General features: G+C 40.4%; 1 long non-coding RNA gene across 1 annotated transcript in view; it reads right to left on the bottom strand.

The window, feature by feature from the left end:
- Positions 1 to 9,496: 9,496 nt before the first annotated feature.
- LOC129207629 (uncharacterized) overlaps positions 9,497 to 18,951 on the bottom strand; it is a 224,988-nt gene continuing 215,533 nt past the window's right edge. Inside the window, exon 4 of the long non-coding RNA XR_008577489.1 lies at positions 9,497 to 9,703. This is a non-coding gene — a long non-coding RNA (uncharacterized LOC129207629). The remainder of the gene's footprint in view (positions 9,704 to 18,951) is intronic.

An 18,951-nucleotide genomic window follows, 5' to 3' on the forward strand; every position in this document is an offset into this window, starting at 1 on the left:
TAAGGGTTTGTTTGCAAAATATTTATTTCTTTAGGCAAGTTTATAATTTTCAATGCCTCATATTTCTGTGCTCAGGAAGAGCTCTGTGGCAGAAATATTATCTTTAGAAATTGTTGATCATCTCCATTACTTGTCATTTGAGAGACAATATGTTGTTGTTTCTGGACTATTTGTTTCCATATAGAAAATTAAGTAAAAAATATACTAAAGACCAATACATTGCAAAAGGTAGGTTTCTCTACTGCAAACCTAATTTCTTCATTCAAAGTTTATCTGAGCATTTTGCAAACAAAAGCTAACTAGGACAGCAAGCCAAATGCACTGTTAGTCATCTGATTGTGCATGCAAATCAGGCAGGTAGGGACACGATGATTCGGATTGGCACCTTGAGGACTCAGATGTTGTTGGTACAAACTGTAGCTGGAAGTGAGCTAGCATATAAAGTTATGAAAATGTACTAGTTAATAACTTACTGTCCATAAATAGACCTTGTCCAGGAGCAAAATGATCTGTATTCTGAGATATAAGAATCCATTCTTAAACGCTATTCTTTTATTGAATTTTGCAGTCAGGGCAATAACAAAGCTCAGTTGCAACTCGGCAACTGGGTGTGGATCTTTTTCTTTGAACACTTCTGTAGTATGATGATAGATTCTAGCTGCAGGCCACGCTTTCTGTGTCTCCAGACTCCTGCCTGAAAGGGATCAGCTAAAGCTGCCCAGTCAAGTTCCAGGTCACCATTGTACTTGACACATACATTAAGATGATGAACCTTGTCCAAGAGAGATCACAGTCTAATATAAGGAAAAAAGTGGAAATGAAAACTATCATCTCTTATTTCTGTAGGATACCTCACCCAGCAGAAATAAACCTTTTTTTTTTTTTTTTTTTTTACTATAACTCATACACTTTTCTAGTCCTGTTTAAGCCATTAAATTGTCCTTTGAAAATGGGTAAAAAGTAGTTTTTCTGATGTCTAGCTGACTTAGGAATGCAAGTCCAACTGGAGAGTCACTTCATAAAGATATTTCTCATTTCTTTAAGATAATAAATAAGACAGATATTCCTAGATGGTGGGACATAACAGACAAGTATTTTTATACAGAAACCTAGAAGAAAATTCTGCAGGTGAGCTGCCTTTGTTGTTGAAGTGTACAGATGTTTCCTTTACTTTTATCTTTGTAGAAGCAATGGCTAATGGGAGAAAAAAGAATTTTCAAAAAAACCCTATCAAACATTGAAATAATGCTGGAGGAGTTAGTCTGACTATCATTAGCTCAGAAAAGGTCACCCTGGCAACCTAGTTATATTTAGTTTTACCTTGATAATATAGTTTTATGGCTTGATTTTCATCGGGGGGGAATCTTTTATCATTCTGTCATTTTTTTAAAAAAAGGTTACTTTTAATTAACAAGATGACTCCTGAAAGTGTCTTCTACTTCAAATGCAACTGAAAGTGCAGGACTTTTGGAATTTAATTACCCAGATGTTTGTCCAGGGCAAAAAGGCTTACTTCACTGCTCTTTTGAGAACTGATCCAGTTTCATGACATGCTCAGGGTTTTACTTTCATGTGTGGTCTACTTGACCTGACCTACCCCTGTGACAAAGCATGCAAGAAAGGAGGTACCTTGTGTTTCTCCTTCCTCTCAGTGAACTCGGCAAGCAACAGGAGCCCAGGTTGTGTATAGCTAATAGTTTATTCTGGTTTGATTCTCTGTTTTCTTCCTTCCTTCCACAAAGCCACCAATGTCCTAACAGGAGATCCCAGCTTCAGAAAGCAGATCCGCATCTTTAAATCCCCAAAGATTGACAGTCTTTTAATTTGGGCATTTGAGTTGGGCTGATTTCTGTTACGCATCTTATGGATGGCAGAGCACTTTAATATACGCTGTTGCTTTTGAATGAACAGTATGGTGAATATAAATAGCTGTCCAAAGAATATATGATAATCACTGTATCATTACTGAATTGTGTACTTCAACCAAATACCAATGCTGGGATATAAGCCAAATTAACTGTATTTAACAGTTTAATATTCACATACCATCTTAAACATGCAAGCTTAAAATTGTTCTTGTTTGACTGAGCTATGCTCCAAGTGGACACCCTTATTCATGCTATAAAGCCCACTGCGTCTGACTTGTGAGGGCTGAACTGTTTCTAGTTACCACAAGCACAGTCTGAGTCTTTCTTCACATTTCATAGATGTAAAACGAAAGAGCTTGTAACTGAAGATGCAATCAAGCATCTTGATGGAGAGAATTGAGAAAAAGTGTCCATAAGCTCGAAGCTCCTCTCCAAACACCATCCTGACCAACAGACTTCTAAGCATAGCAGACCTCTGTCCCCGTTCAACTGGGGTTTGAAGTTAAACTTGGTCCTTTAGAACTTGTTCATGAATTGCTTTGGTTCCTCTCTTTGTAACCAAAGCAGCTTTGAAGTAATGAAATACCAAAAAGAAATACCTCTGACTAAAAGATATTGTTCTGGTCATGAAAATGCTGATTTCTCATCTTGCCATGACAAGTGTTGTGAGTTTACATCTAACCAAGATGTGGAAAACAACAGGTTAAATTCTCCTCCTGAGCAGCTAAGCAATAAGAGAGCTTCAAAAGACAAACTTGTACAGATAAGAGGAATTAGAAATGTATTTGTGGTGACAGGACAGTAGCCCTAGTGTCAGAAAGGACACAGCTGCAGATAGTCTAAGGATGATGGTGTAATTAGGTTATATTTATGAGTATGATTAATGTGATTATGTCATGGTTTTCGGCTGGGATAGAGTTAATTTTCACAAGAAGTTGGGAGGGGACACAGCCAGGATAGGGGACTCAAACTAGCCAAAGGGATATTTGATACCATATGATGTCACAATCAGTATATAAAGGGGAGTGGCCAGGAAGGGGGAATTTCTGCTCAGGGATGGGCTAGGCATCAGTTCTGGGTGGTGAGCAAATTGCACTATGTATAACCAATTGGTATATTCTTTTATAAGTGTTGTTATTCTCCTCTTCCCTTGCTGTCCTAGTAAATCGCCCTCATCCCCACCCATGAGTTTTACCTTTTTCTTCTGATTGTCCTCCCCATCCTACCAGGGCTGGGGAGGAGTGAGTGGCTGCATGGTACTTAGTTGCTGGCTGGGGCTAAACCATGACAGATTGCAATACATGTAATCTGAACGTGTACTTGACTGCAAGACTGAAATACATTTGGTGCACGTCAGGTTCCTTTCTGTTAATGCTTAGCTTTTAATTCTGTTGCATAAAGAAAAGAATAGAAACTTCTGCGAATTTTTATACTAAAGATTGTTAAATTTCACCTGAAATAAATAATCATTAAATCCATCTTTAAAATCCACACACATTTAAAACTTCTGGAAATAATAAGCTAAAGTTTAAAAATTATATTCTCACAGAAGCCACCCCTGTAGTGTGTGTGTGTCGTCCCCCCCCCGCTACCAAAACCTTGCCACACAAACCCAACACAGCCTCCAAACAGTTTTTTTTTAAACTCCAGTTTTCTAATGATTTTAACTTGGGTACTAATTTTATATGATGAATTTATATTCCGGCCTCAGCTCCAGACAAACATTGATAAAAACTCCCTTGACTTTAATAAGTTTTGGACAAAGCACTTCTATGCCTTCTTTTGATTTTCTTAATATGAGTAATAAGTGATGCATGTTATTTGTTCAGCAGCGTTAAAATGGATGATTCAGTGAAACATGAACAATTCCTTCTTTTAATTTAATAGTCATATTTTATTATAATCTGTTGGTTTTAATGTTATTCCTTGCATACCTTACTTTTTAGTCATGTTTGCTCAATGAGGTACCCTGTTTTCCACAATCGGGACAGTTTGCTTTTTGGAGTGCTTATAAATTCTTATGAACATTGTTAAAATTAACCTCAATCTAAGTGGCCGGTTTTGAAAATACCTTGACCCTGTGGCTACTATGTTTACACATCTACTTTGTATTTATAGTTTAATTACAAGTGTGTGACTAGTGGCTGTAACAAGTGTAGTGGGTTGAGCCTGGCTGGAGGCCAGGTGCCCACCAGAGCTGCTCTCTCACTCCCCTCATTCACCAAACAGGGGAGAAAAGGCACAACGAAATGCTTGTGGGTCGAGATAAGGACAGGGAGAGATCACTCACTAATTGTTGTCACGAGCAAAACAGACCAAACTTAGAGAGGGAATTCATCTAATTTATTACTAAGCAAAACAGAGTAGAGGAATGAGAAAATAAAATCAACTCTTAAAACACCTCCCCCCACCCCTCCCATCTTCCTGGGCTCAACTTCACTCCCGGCTTCAACCTTCCCCCCCTCAGCGGCACAGGGGGACGGGGAGTGGGGGTTACGGTCAGTTCATCTCACGGTGTTTCTGCCGCTTCTTCATCCTCAGGGGGAGGACTCCTCTCATCGTTCCCCTGCTCCAGCATGGAGTTCCTCTCACGGGGTGCAGACCTTCAGGAGCAAACTGCTCCAGCATGGGTCCCCCATGGGGTCACAAGTCCTGCCAGCAAACCTGCTCTGGCGTGGGCTCCCCTCTTCACGGGTCCACCGGTCCGGCCTGGAACTTGCTCCAGCGTGGGCTTCCCACGGGCCACAGCCTCCTTCAGGTGCCTCCACCTGCTCCGGCGTGGGGTCCTCCACGGGCTGCAGGTGGAATCGCTACACCCCCTCATCCTTCCTCCATGGGCTGCAGGGGGACAGCCTGCTTCACCATGGTCTTCACCACGGGCTGCAGGGGGATCTCTGCTCTGGTGTCTGGAGCTCCTCCTCCTCCTCCATCTGCACTGACCTTGGTGTCTGCAGAGTTTCTTACATCTTCTCACTCCTCTCTCCGGCTGCAAAAGCTCTCTCCCTCTAAGTGTTTTTCTTCTTCTTAAATATGTTATCACAGAGGCGCTGATTGGCTTGGCCTTGGCCAGCGGTGGGCCCGTCTTGGAGCCGGCTGGCATTGGCTCTGTCAGACACAGGGGGAGCTTCTAGCAGCTTCTCACAGAAGCCACCCCTGTAGCCCCCCCACTACCAAAACCTTGCCACGCAAAGCCAACACAACAAGCTAGATTGTTTCCATATGACCAGCATTCCCAACACTTCGTGCTCTCCTAGGGACAGCAGCCCAAGTCTGAGGAAGGACTCATTGGGGTAGTCTGTGAATAAATGGGGAACACAAACCAGCTCCTCTTTCAAAGACAAATGAAGTATTCATCAATGTATCTCAGCACACCAGCAGTCTAACTTTTCATCTTTGTAATTACTGTAGGCGTTACAAAACAGAATTGTTTCCTTAATGAACACTCCCTCACTGACAAATGTGCCTATCTCATTCCTCTTGCCTTTGACTGCCTTTGCTGTACGTAAAGCAGTCCCACACTCCCACTGCTTTTCGCACAAAGTCATGCGTTCTCTCCAGAGAAGGCTCAAGCATCAACTAAACTTTTACTAAATCATCTACAAGGTTTTAACCTGGACTAGTAGCCATTTAGCATTTATCTAGGTCTGCTATTAGCCTGCTGAGGTCTCCAGTCTGTTGGGTATGACTCTACTTGCAAAGTGCAGTTAAAAGGCTAACACAAGGTTTGGGCACAGCTTAGCCCAGGTCTGATCATCCATATTGCAAGGGCATCTTACATTATCACATTTTTTGCTCTAAATGCATCCCTACTTGGATGTGTCACTGGAATTTCTTTGGTCATGTTCCACAGCTCTTTTACCTGCAGTAAATTCTGTAATGTTCTGTAGCATTACTTGCTGGCAAATTGTGAGAAAAAATTGTGTCTTTTCTGAGCGCTGTGGAAAACTGAGATTAATCCTTTTCAGATGATTAAACTTTCCTTCTCATTGTAGTGTGAATGAACTACTAGCAAGACTAACAGTGGTACCCATCTATTCCATTTAAGACAGGTGGGAAATACCACCATATTTGTGTGAGAAGATTTTGTGATTGACTGGGAAGGTTATTCTGGGATGGCAATGCCTTCGTTCTCAGGCACTGGTCCTTTTGTCAGCTTTCACCACCAGGTAATCCTACGAACAGCACTATTTAGGAGTTGTGAGCTTCCACTACATCATCACTTCATGCTGTGGTCTGAATGTGGTTCCAGCAAGCCCCTTCCTTGCTATGACAATAATCCACTGTATTTATTTTGCTGACAGAAGACAATCTTGCTCCACTGCAGCTTGGCAAGCCTATGGGTTACCAGGTTTATCTACCAGGGAATGGAGACAGGGTGGGTGGAGGTGGACAGTGGCAAGCAGTGGCCATCAACAGGATAGCAGGCTCAGTTTCGTTGCTTGAACCTGGGTTCTTGCTAAAAGGTGAAATCTGCAGCTTCAACCACTCCCTGCCTCCTGCTTCTCCTTTCTTGGCCAGAGGGCTCAATGTTCCCTCATGAACCACTTTCAGCCACACCCAAATACTAATTGTTTAGTAGTGAAAGCTTTAATTATCATGTTATTACCATTTTAATTACTAGGAGACTGGCAGAGATTGAGGTCAGACTACCAAAGATGTATTATTTTTTATAATAATGGAGTCTGATTTCTGTTCATCCAGGAAGAAATCTGTTTGCAAGTATGATATTTATAAGGTTTTATTCCTGTTCTAGGCAAGACTTATTTGAAGAATCATGAGGTGCTTCTAACATTTACTATGCAGCCAACTTGGATTAAACCTTGCATGAAAGATCATATCTCTTGGTTTCCAAATTTGCAGAAGGTCTTATCCAAACCTGTTTTAAGTGTATAAATGCTCAGGCAAATCATTGCCTGTAACCAAAATACAGAGAGGCTTAGAAAAAATGACCTTACCATGGAAAAACTTATACATGGAATAGATTGCTGCAAAGAGAAAGAGAATTATCTGTTCCTAGTATCTACAGTGAACAGGACAAGAAGTAATGAGGCTAAATTAGATCAAAGGAGATTTAGGATAGACATTAGGGAAAACTCTCTAATGGTGGTGATAATTAACCACTGAAATAGCTTACCTTGAGAGAACGTGAGCTCCCCATTGTTACAGTTTTTTAAGGACAGATTGAAAAAGCATCTATGAGGAGTGGATTAGGTGTCCCTGTTCCTAGCTTGCTGTGAGGTAACGGACTAGATATTTTCCTGCGATCCTGCCTGTATCTTTATCAGCCATTAGTCTGTGAGGTCAGAATGAGACTATAGATTTAACTGATCATTGTGATTTTATAATGAATTAGATGCAGGACTGGTGATTTAGATACATTTACATGGTGCAAACGTTTTGACAGAATGGTGTTCAGGCAAAGCAGGTATTGCAACTCTGAAGTACACACTAGAACCAGAGCTGCTGGCTTCTCTTGCTTTCTCTCTAGAAAACAATTGCAGAGTGTTTGTTTCATGGACATTGAGAGATATGTTTGTAAGGTTTTTTGCTGTGAATTGTAGAGTTATAAGTTATTTTCTCTGTAGGCTATGAGAAACATTTTTTGTTCTGTTTGGGACAGGCTGCTAGAAAATAAATGTACTTACTGTTCTTTCATGAAGACAGGATTTTTATCCTTTTAGGACATTGCACTAATAATCTAAAATAAAGGTAACATATATATGGTCACTGATGATAAAAGAATATATATTTTATAGAGATGTATCCAAGTGTTTGGACAGAAGTTTTCAGTGTGGTCCAGTCAGTTACATTAAGGAATATTCAGATAAGTCAGTAGCTTACACACACACCCCCCCAAAAAAACAAAACAAAACAAAAAAAACACAAAAAAAACCACCCACCAAAACTTGGATTATTTTAACTGCCAATACACTCTGCGAGTTGGCTAAAGCAGATTGGCTCTTGCATAGATATTAAGACAATTTTTTCTGTTTATAGTTATAGCTCTGTGGGGGGTCTGGTGCAACAGCTCTCACTCACAAATGAAGCTTTTCACATTTCACAGGAAAAATTATGTATTGGTCACATGGAAAAAAGTTGGGTTTTACATAAAAATATTATGTTCTCCAGAGGACAATCATTTCTTCTGCCAGTAGGGTCTTATGGTTTTGCAAAAGCAAAATTAAGTCAGAAATAGAATCAGCTGCTTTTGGAATCAGCAGATATTTTACAAGGTGTATGTATGGGTGTCTGTCTAAATAATTTATTTGCAGGAAGATTGTTTAAAGGACAATGTGGAGCTGTGTTTCAGCAAGGGATCTGTGTGAAGACAAAAAACCCAGCTGGAATGCAAGAGAGAGAATCCTCACGGGTAAGTAAAACATCAAAGGAAAAGCAAAGACAAGTGGGCAGGCAGAGAAGGAAAGAATGATTAGCAGAAGGAAATAGAAGGAAAGGGAGTAGACGGACATGAAAGTAGAAATATAAGTGAAATGCAGCTTCAAAGAACTTCTCAAAAGACCAGATGCTCAAACTTGGTGCCAAGGGTCAGAAAAAATAATCAAGTAAGAGCCATGTGATTCAAAGTGACAAAAATACAAAGGTAAATAGCTTCAAGAGCCAAGGCTGGAGAATGTAGTTCCTTCTGGATGTTTTTGGAGTACTTCTAGAAACCCTCTCCAGTCAATGAACATGAGAAGCTCAGGGGAACGTTGAATAAATTGCAGAGAAGCAAGGTAAGAGCTGGAGCAGCTAGCACGAAAGAGAGATTGTAGTGATCAGTGGCAGGTTGCAACGCTGGCCATTTATGGACTCCCACTCTGCTTCATAGGACAATAACAAGAAAATCATGACTCCAGGAAACTGCTGAGGACCTAATCAGGCCTAGAGCAACAACTGCTATAATTAAACAGAATAATGTTTGTAACTGAGTTGTACCAAAACCAAAGCAAAACCAACCAAACAAAACCAAACAAAACCCCAACACCTCCCCCACCCCCCAAAAAAAACCTCCAAAAAACCAAAATCCACACCAAACCAACAACCAACAAACCAAAACCACAAACCAAAACTAACAAAAAACAGGAGAAAAAGTCCTAAATAGCTGCTCCAGGATTTGCCTACAGCCAGGCTGTAGACTCTCAAACCATAAATAAGTTAGCAGCCACATTTAAGTCCATCATGCCACAACTCATTCCATTTGCAAGTGCATAAAAATAATTAAATACAGCTATGAGAATGGCTCTGTTATGGTGATCTGAACTCAAGGGAATCCCTGGCCAGAGCACTTTTTTTTTTTTTTTTTTTCCTCCTAGCAAGCCTGAAGGGAATTATTTTTAGGCAGCTAAAGAGTTCAATATTGAAATCTAAGAGCTGTTTGTTGACTCTGGATATATTGTTTCTATCCAGAGGCTGCATAAAATGTTAATGAGCATGTCTCTTATTTTCTCAGTAGACTAGCAAGCAGGGATTTAGGCAGCTAATTTATTATCACTTATACCGGCATGCAAATGAATCTGTCATTCTCTAAGCCTAAAGTAAGAAATATCCTTAGAAGAAAAAGGTGAATCAGAAAGAGACGTGAAATAAACTGCTCTTCTTACCTCTGTGATTCTCCTCCAGCGAGCCCCTGTTTTAAAAGGAGTGTATGTTTCTTGCACATAGTTTCAGGCACGTTGATGTGTTTCTTTCTGTCCCTCCGGCTGGAAAAGGTGTGAGACGGAGATGGCAGATGCAAGCATCAGGAAGGGTAGCTGGTGCTAGGCCTTCCAAACTATGGCTGTCAGGTCAAGCGACTCCGCATGGTGTGCAGGAGCTTCCCACTGCTGGCTTGGCAGCTGCAAGCAGAGACACAACCTGCTGTCAGTGGGACACTCCAGTACATAAATACCCAAGTGGCCTGCCAGAAACCAAGTAGAAAATGAAATTTTGGTGCAGGTGATAATTGAAAGATGGAGAAAGTGCTTTAGGATCTGAGAAGACCTAAGGAGGTTTGGGGGAAGGAGGAAATCTGAAAGCAAAGGAGATTGGTAGTGGAGAAGGGGAAAAGGAAGTGGGAAAGAAGATTTAATCCACCCAATTAGCATTCAGTCCAAAGCTGCTGAACAGGACTGATGTAAAGTGCTCGCAGTAGCTCAGAGTCTAGTAGCACACCATAAAGTAACAAGATTTGCCAGCATGTAATATAGATCCAGTGTTAATAAAGCTGATGAGGAATTTGCTAGGAAGGAGTATCACAGGCTGTGATATCTGCCAGAACTACAGTATGTCTACTGAGAAATCTAACCCACAAGCGGTGTCAAAGACAGTGACTGCTGAAGATTTAAAAATTATGTCAGGAATTTGAGACCAAATAAGAGATCTGAAGTGATTTGACTATGAGGTCTCTTCTAGTTATATTACTGTTCTTTGCTACCATGGAAAACCTGCTGTTAAAAATACAGTTCAGCAAGTGAGCATCAAACCCAGTAAACCGCCAGTGCTCCCCTTGTATTCTTCTTCATCGCTTCCCACTGTTCCTTTGGCCCGCCGCAGCCCAGGTTTGGCCTCTGGACTCTTTAAATCCAGGCTCCAACCCAGGCTAGTGGGAGAGAGAAGGAAGGAGATACTTGTAGCAGTGGATTTCTGCAGAGGCTGTGACATGGTCCTGAACTACAACTAAAACATTATGTTGTCACATCTTTGTTACAGATGCCTGGTCTCTATCTATCCAAGTTGTAGGAGTTGACTCTGGGGAAGCTGTGTGTGAATAATACTGATGTTCAAGGTCAGCCAGGCCTTGTATAAACTACAGCACAGGTTTCTCTTTTTTCATAATCCAGCTGAACTATTACGGATGTTCTTTCTTCGCTTAACTGCGTGTTAGGTCATAGGCTAAAGAAGGAATGAAAAGTCTCCATCAGGTACTTCTATTCCCTCCCTTCCTGCCATTAGTTGTCCCCACTAGGACTCTTCCTCCCTTAGTCCTTGTATAGCTCAAAGTAGCTCCAGGTCATAGGAGAGGGCAACAGGAAATCCTGAAATAAGTTGCATACATGCAAAATTCTATGCCTGCATTAAACACAAAACCTAATATAGAGAGATATAATAGGAAGTTTGCTAACTCTCTGTGTGGACCCAATTTCAACACATCTGTTTTTCTGCAAAGCAAATAAATTATTAAGCATAAGAAAGTAATTCAAATTTTCCATCCTCAGTAACCCCCACTAAGGATGTGTGCAATTAATATTTCAGTTGTTGGTTATCAAACTTATTTACAAAGTTTTCTAGTTTAGGAACATCAAAAGGATGTAGCATGAAGCTGTGTGACTTCATTGTCATGATGTAGCGTTAATTTCTTTTGTCTATTTAAAACTCTTCTACAAGACAAATTATTCAGTACTGAAAAAAGCATTTGCTAACTTTTATAATGAAAAATACAATGAGCCTTGTTTATAATTCCTATCTTTATATTTAACTTTATTCCTTTATCCTAATTGGGTAGTTCAAAGTTAAATAATTGAGGGATATTTTTAGAAAAAGTGTGGTGATGGAGTCAGTTGCTTTCTTGATGCATCCCCGTTCCTTTAGTAAGTATGTGAAAAGTGATGTTTCTACACCCAGGAGGACCTAAGAGAAGTATTTTCTTTTGTGAACTTTTTGACACCTCTTTTAGCCAACACACAGCCCCAAAAGTGGCATTTTCAGTGTTCTTGGCCAATCTCAAAGGAATGGCTTAGACTAAAACCCAGGTCTTGTAGCAGCCTTCTCTCTGGCTTGGTGGCTCAGCATGAACCTCCTCAAGACAACTGACAGCAAAAATCCTTACTAGTCTTCATGACAGACCAACCAACTTTGGCACCATAGTGCATCAGCATGGAGCAACTCTTCCTACTGTGGCAGTTAGCTTGTTAAACCTGGCTCAGCATATCTTTACATGCTACGTGCATGCTTTACATGCATGGTGCACTGTGTGCAGTAAAGGGCCTACATTTATGGTGGAAGAAACTATTTTTTGTAGCAGGATCTCAACGTGGTTTTGAATTTACCTTAAGGTCTTGTGGTTATAACAGTGCACCCATTTCAGTAAGATTTAATGAAACCTATAATGTTGTTTTATATTGCCTTGAGGGTTTTTTTTTACTCTACAATTTTTATAATTGTTTTAGAGCATAGGGTTGAATAAATCATAATAGGAAATGTAACTAAAGCTATTATCCCAGCAGTAGGCCAGGCACGTTGCATTTTAAAACACCAGGGAATTCCACATGGAGCACGTGCATGTGGTAAGAAGGATAAGAATTAACATTTGTAGTAAGGGGTTATAATTTTCTCATGCTCCTCCTAAACTATTGTTTGTTGCAGATGTAAGATAATGATATCATCTCAGACTTGGCTGTCACAAATTATTTGTTGTCATACTGAATTGAAATAATTGATTTCTGTAGAATGACTGAAATTGTTTTATCACTTTATAAGAAGTGTCTGTTGTAAAAGTATTGAAGAATTAATTAAAGACTAAAAGCTAAAAAGAATTTCAAAGTTTGTCCAGAATTTTGTCTAGTTTTGGGCCATTTTCAGTTTTATAATGAAAATGGAAAGTTTCTGAGAGCAGATATTTCTGCTTAGTAAAAAACACATTTTTCCACCAAAAATACTTCAGTTGCAAATTTCAACCATCTCTGAAAGATCTGGTTTCAAAGGGTTACTTATTTGTCCCATCTACATGTACAGAAAGAAGGATATTACATTTCTGGCCATGTAGTTTTGATGTTTGCCTGCAATGTACAGGAATTGTTAAGAGTATGCTGGATTTCCTCAGGAAAGAGAGCCAATATCCTCTCCTCAACAGTATTGTGTATTTATTAAAAGACAGAACCAAGATATGATTTTCTGTATCATCCAAGCTTTTAGTGTTGCAGAAGGTCATCCCCATCCCCCCCTCCCTTTTTTTTTTTTTTTTTTTTTTTTTTTTTAAGAGAAGAAGAAGCCATTAGCCTATTTGTGATTCTACTCGTCATTTCTGAAGTTGCTTTCTGGAAGACAGTTCAGTTTTTACATCCCCAGTAGTGGCATTTACTTCACTGAGGATAATCTTGTTGCACTCAGCTACAAGTCAGCACAGAATATAGGGATGCATTACCAGGTCAGGTGCTCAGGAAGAAGCCTCCAGTTGCCCTAAATCAATCTTTTGAAATTCTCCATAGGTGCAAGACACTCATTGGGAAGCAAAAAAAAGACAGCACTACTCTTTGAACCTCTCTCTTCCTTCACTGCCCCCCTGGATGTGAGGTTTGCTGATTGCTCCTGTTTTCAACGCAAACAGATGACTGTCACAGTCATTTTGGTAAGACATCTCTCAGGCAGTTTTTAGTCACAAATGGGAATGAGAGGAATAGAGCAACTGAGAGCACTAAATAAGAAAAGCAAGCTAGAGGTGTCAGTGCCCTCCCAGGAGCTGCTGTCACAAGGGGACTGCCCTCCTCCTTTAACAAAGCACATTGTCACATACAGAAAATCCACCCCTACCCAAGGAGCATCTTCAGGGATGTATCCCCAAAGCAGCACTGATCTTCTTTTTCTCCTGTCTGGATGCATAGCCCTAACAGCAGAGGCCCAGTTGCTCTCTTGAGCCTTTAAAGATCCACCCTTGGGTGATGATTGGGGAAGGTCAGGGCTGAAAAGGATAGAGCTACCTTACAGAACTTGAGGTGATGAAATGGTGCCTAACCAAGTTTTGGTGGCGGCGATGCTGTAGCCAAGCTGGTTCCTTGCTCACTTTACTAGCAGGAACAGCAGAGATCTGGTGTGACACTGGCCTTTGCTTACCTCCTGCTTCAGCAGAGCTAAGGCAGAGCTTGCTGCCAGCCAGAAACCAGCCTGCAGCACATTGCAATTACAGCTTTTCCCTTCTTTGTCCGCTTTATCAGTATGCTCATCTGTGTGTACCTCGGGAAAGCTGGCTGAAATCAAAAGTTCACTATTTCTTCCTCCAGCCACAGTACGTCAGTTACTCAAATTAAAGGACAGACCTGCTGTGAAATAGAAAGCGTTCCCCAACTTGCAGTGATTTCTCATAAAGATACTGTACCAATCAGTTCAATACCTGTAGCTTCCTATTAAAACCAAATGATATTTCACAGCAGCTAACCAAGCACACAAGGATGTATAAATTAAGCAAAATGCTCTTTATTCACCTTTTGCCTTTAAGTGACTGCTTTGTGTGCATAGAAATACAAAGGGATTTTTTTTCTTTTTAAAGGCGGCCAATGAAAATAACTAGGGTTTGGCTCCAGTACACGTGAATTCTTCCAGTAATAAAACAGGGTTAATTTTCTACTTAAAATTCAGTTTTCTATTTGAACTGAAATTTTTATTTGTACCAGAATCTCTCCTTGGTAACTAGTAAAGAAATGTGCCCAGCACAAAATCATAAGCCCACTGACATAACCACCAAGACATATCTTTTAGTAAAAGTTGTTTTAATTTTTGGAGTAAGATTGGATGGTGAGTCATTTGTACTTCAAGAACTTTATGTGCCCCTTGATGACCATCAACTCAGAAACTGCTAGTTTAGATGGAATTAATATTTCTGAGTTGTTTCAAGGAAACCAATCCTAACAACAGGTGAAGATATGTCTTTTCCATGGGGCAGCAACTGTATGTAGATTGGACTCATCCAGGAACTCATTTACAAATTTCATTGCCTTCCACTAGAAACCCTGGACACATGTCTATGCCCTTGCCTTCTCTAAAATAAAAGTATATCTGCTAAATGTCTTGAAAAACTCCATGTATGATGTGAGTTGTCCTTATCACCAGAGCAGGCAAAAACCATATGACAGATACTAGCCATACGGTGTAGTGTGCACTTGGATGCTGCATTAGAGAGAGCTGCCTCTCTGATGTTCTGGGAAAGTAAGGCCAGGAGGCTGCTCAGTGGTTCTGCAGACCTTTTATAAGATACATATAAGATATGATACATACCTTTTATAAGATACATATGAACTTTTCTCCTAAAATATCACTTCCCAGTAGAATGAGAAATCATATTTCTTTGCATTTTTCTATTTATAAATCTTGCATATTTATCCCTTTTAATTATACTTATTGGAATATATTCCACTCTGATTTCTCAGGGTGTCTCGCATTAGGACAGAAGTACGATAATAACATTTTTGGTGTATTCTTATGCTGTAATCGAGTGACTGTTTACTTTTCCTGAACTTTATCCAAGATTTTAATGAGTCATACCTTTGCATTCGCCGAACTCCATTTCCTCCAGTTTTTCCTGTAGATATCTGCAATTCTTTGTTATTCTATGTTGAAGGTTAAGGTTTTCCTATGTTTCTAGTTGATATATTCCTTTGGAGCCGTCCATTACCTAATTCCAAAGAACACGACCCAAATCCTCATGTTGTATAAATTAGCTAATCTCCATTAAATTTGAAGGAGTTCATCTACATTAGCTTAAGACCTATACTTGTCTTTAAGGTAAAAAAGAAGGAAAGCAGAGATTTTTTTTCATATAAATAGCTTAATCCAAAAAAGCACCTAAATGTCATAGCACACATTTATAAACATATATGGCTTGATTTTCAGCTCTGGCCAAAATATTTCCAGCACAGTGATGGGCAGACAGTTATCTTTTCCTCCACCAACCTAACTCACCCAGTTTTTTAGCCATTTTTACCTCTTGTATATCTTAAAGCCATGTGTCTGACATTCACATAGCAGCTAGCAGGTGAAACATGTTTCTCCGGCATGTGGGGAGATCTGTAGAACTGCATCTCTGTTTTATGGTCTCTCCTCCCTTATTCTATACTGCAGTGTCCTGGTTTCACCTGAGACAGAGTTAATTTTCTTAATAGCAGCTGGTATAGTGCTATGTCTTGGTTTTAGGATGAGAATAATGGTGATAACACACTAATATTTTGGTTGTTGCCAAGCAGCCAAGGACTTTTCAGCTTCTCGTACAGCCCTGCCAAGGAGAAGGCAGGGGGTGCCCAAGAAGCTGGGAGGGGACACAGCCAGGACAGCTGCCCCAACTGACCAAAGGGATATTCCATACCATATGACGTCATGCTCAGTATATGAAGCTGGGGGAGTTGCCCGAGAGGTGGCATGGCTCAGGAATTAGCTGAGCATTGGTTCCAGGTGGTGAGCAATTGTGCTGTGCATCACTTGATTATTATTTTTGTTGTTGTTGTTATTACTGTTATTATTGTTATTATTATTATTATTCTCTTCCTCCTTTTTCTTCCTCCTTTTTCTTCCTCCTTTTTCTTCCTTCTTTTCTTCCTTTTCTTCTTCTTCCTTTTCTTCTTCCTCCTTTTCTTCTTCGTCATTTTCTGTCCTATTAAACTGCCTTATCTCAATCCACAAGTTTTACCTTTTTCTTTCCGATTCTCTCCCCCATCCCACTGAAGGGGAGTGTGCAAACAGCTGTGTGGTTGTTTTAGCTGCCTGCTGGCTTAAACCAAGATACACAGCTATACCACTCATGAGATCCCTAAGTCACCATTGCTGGAAGATAAGAGAGGATGTGTAACCACATGGTAATGTCTACCCTGTTTCTTATACTATCAGATACTATAAATCTCCAGACAGATCCAGCATAGCTATTTTTATTTTAACCTTAGCGCTGGAGTGGGACTTCAATCATTTTTAGGATAAAAACACCTGGAAACATCTAACTAAGATTATCAACAATTTATACATAAAACTGAAACTGTGAAATAAAAGTTGCAAAACAATGAAACACTTGCATTGTCTACCACAGAGAAGAAAGAAAACAAACAGCTTTGACCCTACAGTACCTGATACACTGAAGGTCTGATGAAACTAGTGTGCATTTAAGAGATGAATGATGAAAATTAGTGTGTTTTAATGATGTAATGATACTCAGTGGATGGCAAGAGAATAGCTGCAAACATCTGAAGTAGGCAGATGACTAAAACTCCAACAATGAGAAATTAAGGCAATACATATCAATCCAGCTTATATCATCTGAACTCAGCTACCTCTCAGCTGTCAGAAAGGCATCTAAATGGGACATAAAATCTGGTAGATTCCCTTTGAGGACATAAAGGGCTGGATTCTTTGGCACCACAAGATCTGTTCCACAGAGGGAGCCCAGCTCCACCTCCCAAATTCTCAAGATACCTGGCTTTGAATGTAAGAAAGACTAACAGCTTTTCAATTGATCATGGTTATTAAAGGACATTCTTCAGTTGTTGATCAGTGTAACATATTGTCCCTCTCTTGTCTCCCTGAAAAAATCACACTGTCTCTTTCCCTGTTTTCCCTAACACAACATCTGTTATGCCAGGATGTTGTGTGGCAGTTGATATCTCAATGGCCTGCATGGCTTTGAGCCCACTAAGGATGTTTCCATTTGTGAGTTGGCAGCAGGTGTTTCCAGAGCTTTCCTGCTAATCAGGTTGCTTGCCAGCAGGGACGTTTGCTTTTGTCCATAGCTGTGATGGACACGCTCTCTTTGGCTGCTTATTCTTGCTTTGTGTTATGTTCCTTGAAGGGACTAACTGGGCGAGGTGGACCCCTCTAGAAGGCAGGACAAGATTCCTCCTTCTCAAGGGATATGTTTGCTCATAGAAGTGGAGTTTCTGTGGCACGAGAGTTTTGGCTTAGAGCAGAGAGCCTGCAGCTCATGCAGACCGAGAAACTGTTTAGAGGAACAGAGAGCAGAAATCTAGGACTCTGAGATTATGGAAATAAATACTGCAGGACCAGGAGGGATTGTTTGGGGTTTGTTGCAACTCAGAAATATTCTGTGTTGTCTGAAACCAGTCCCAGGAGCAACAATGTACTTGCAAGGACACAGTGGGCAGGAGCCATCTGAGTTATAACATGATATTAGCACAGCCATGTTAAATCAAAGTTGCATTTTGCTCTGTATCTTGTCTCTATCTGTGAGCCTCCTACATCACAGGTGCAATGTTGCAGTAAAAATGACTGTATCAAAAGCATTCTGAAAATCTAAGGATTTATCAATCACATCATACTTATCCATACTTCTATTGACCTCTGGAGAGAACTGTAAAAGATTTGCAGTGAAGACCTTCCCTTTACAAAAAAGCATGCTGACTTCTTTACAGAAAAACCAGGTTGACTCTGGTCAGGTAAATTAAATCTACCACTTGTCCATTTATTCCATTATTATAGTTTCTACTAATTTACTCTATATAGCTATTAGGTTTTATAGGCCTGTTGATTCCCCTGCTCTGGAAACATTTTTTAAAAATAGACATCTTAATGTCACCCCTGAGTCCTCAGGTACAGATGCAATTTAAGTAAGAGGGCATACACCATGACTGGTAATTTAGCTATTTCATCCTTGACTTCTCTTGGATTTCATGAGTGAACACACTCTGGTCCTGGTGATATGTGACTGTTCATTTTTCAGTTGGTTCCAGCACCTCTTCAGCATCACTTCAGTTTCTGATGAGTCCTCCATGAAGAATGATTTTTCAATAGGAATATCCCTTGTTTCTTCTTCAGTGAACACTGATGCAACAAAAGTACCACCTCTGGGATTGCTTTGTCTTCTCTGAGAGTGTCTTCCAAATCCTAATTATCAGTGGACCCTACAAATTTTCTGGTAGGCTTTCTGTTTCTAATGAGTATTAATAAATACTTATTAGTAGTTGTGCTGGTTTTGGCTGGGACAGAGTTAATTTTCTTCACTGTAGCTGGTATGGGGCTGTGGTTTGGATTTGTGCTGAAAACAGTGTTGGTAACACAGGGATGTTTTAGTTACTGCTGAGCAGTGCTTACACAGAGCCAAGGCCTTTTCTGCTCCTCACCCCACCAGTGAGTAGGCTGGGGGTGCACAAGGAGCTGGGAGGGGACACAGCCAGGACAGCTGACCCCAATGACCAAAGGGATATTCCATACCGTATGGTGTCATGCTCAGCATATAAAGCTGGGGGAAGAAGAAGAAGGAAGGGGGATACCTTTGGAGTGATGGTATTTGTCTTCCCAAGTCACTGTTACACGTGATGGAGCCCTGCTTTCCTGGAGATGGCTGAACACACCTCCCTGCTGATGGGAAGTGGGGAATGAATTCCTGGTGTTGCTCTGCTTG

This window comes from Grus americana, chromosome 5, assembly GCF_028858705.1.
Source record: "Grus americana isolate bGruAme1 chromosome 5, bGruAme1.mat, whole genome shotgun sequence".
NCBI classification, from domain to species: domain Eukaryota; kingdom Metazoa; phylum Chordata; class Aves; order Gruiformes; family Gruidae; genus Grus; species Grus americana.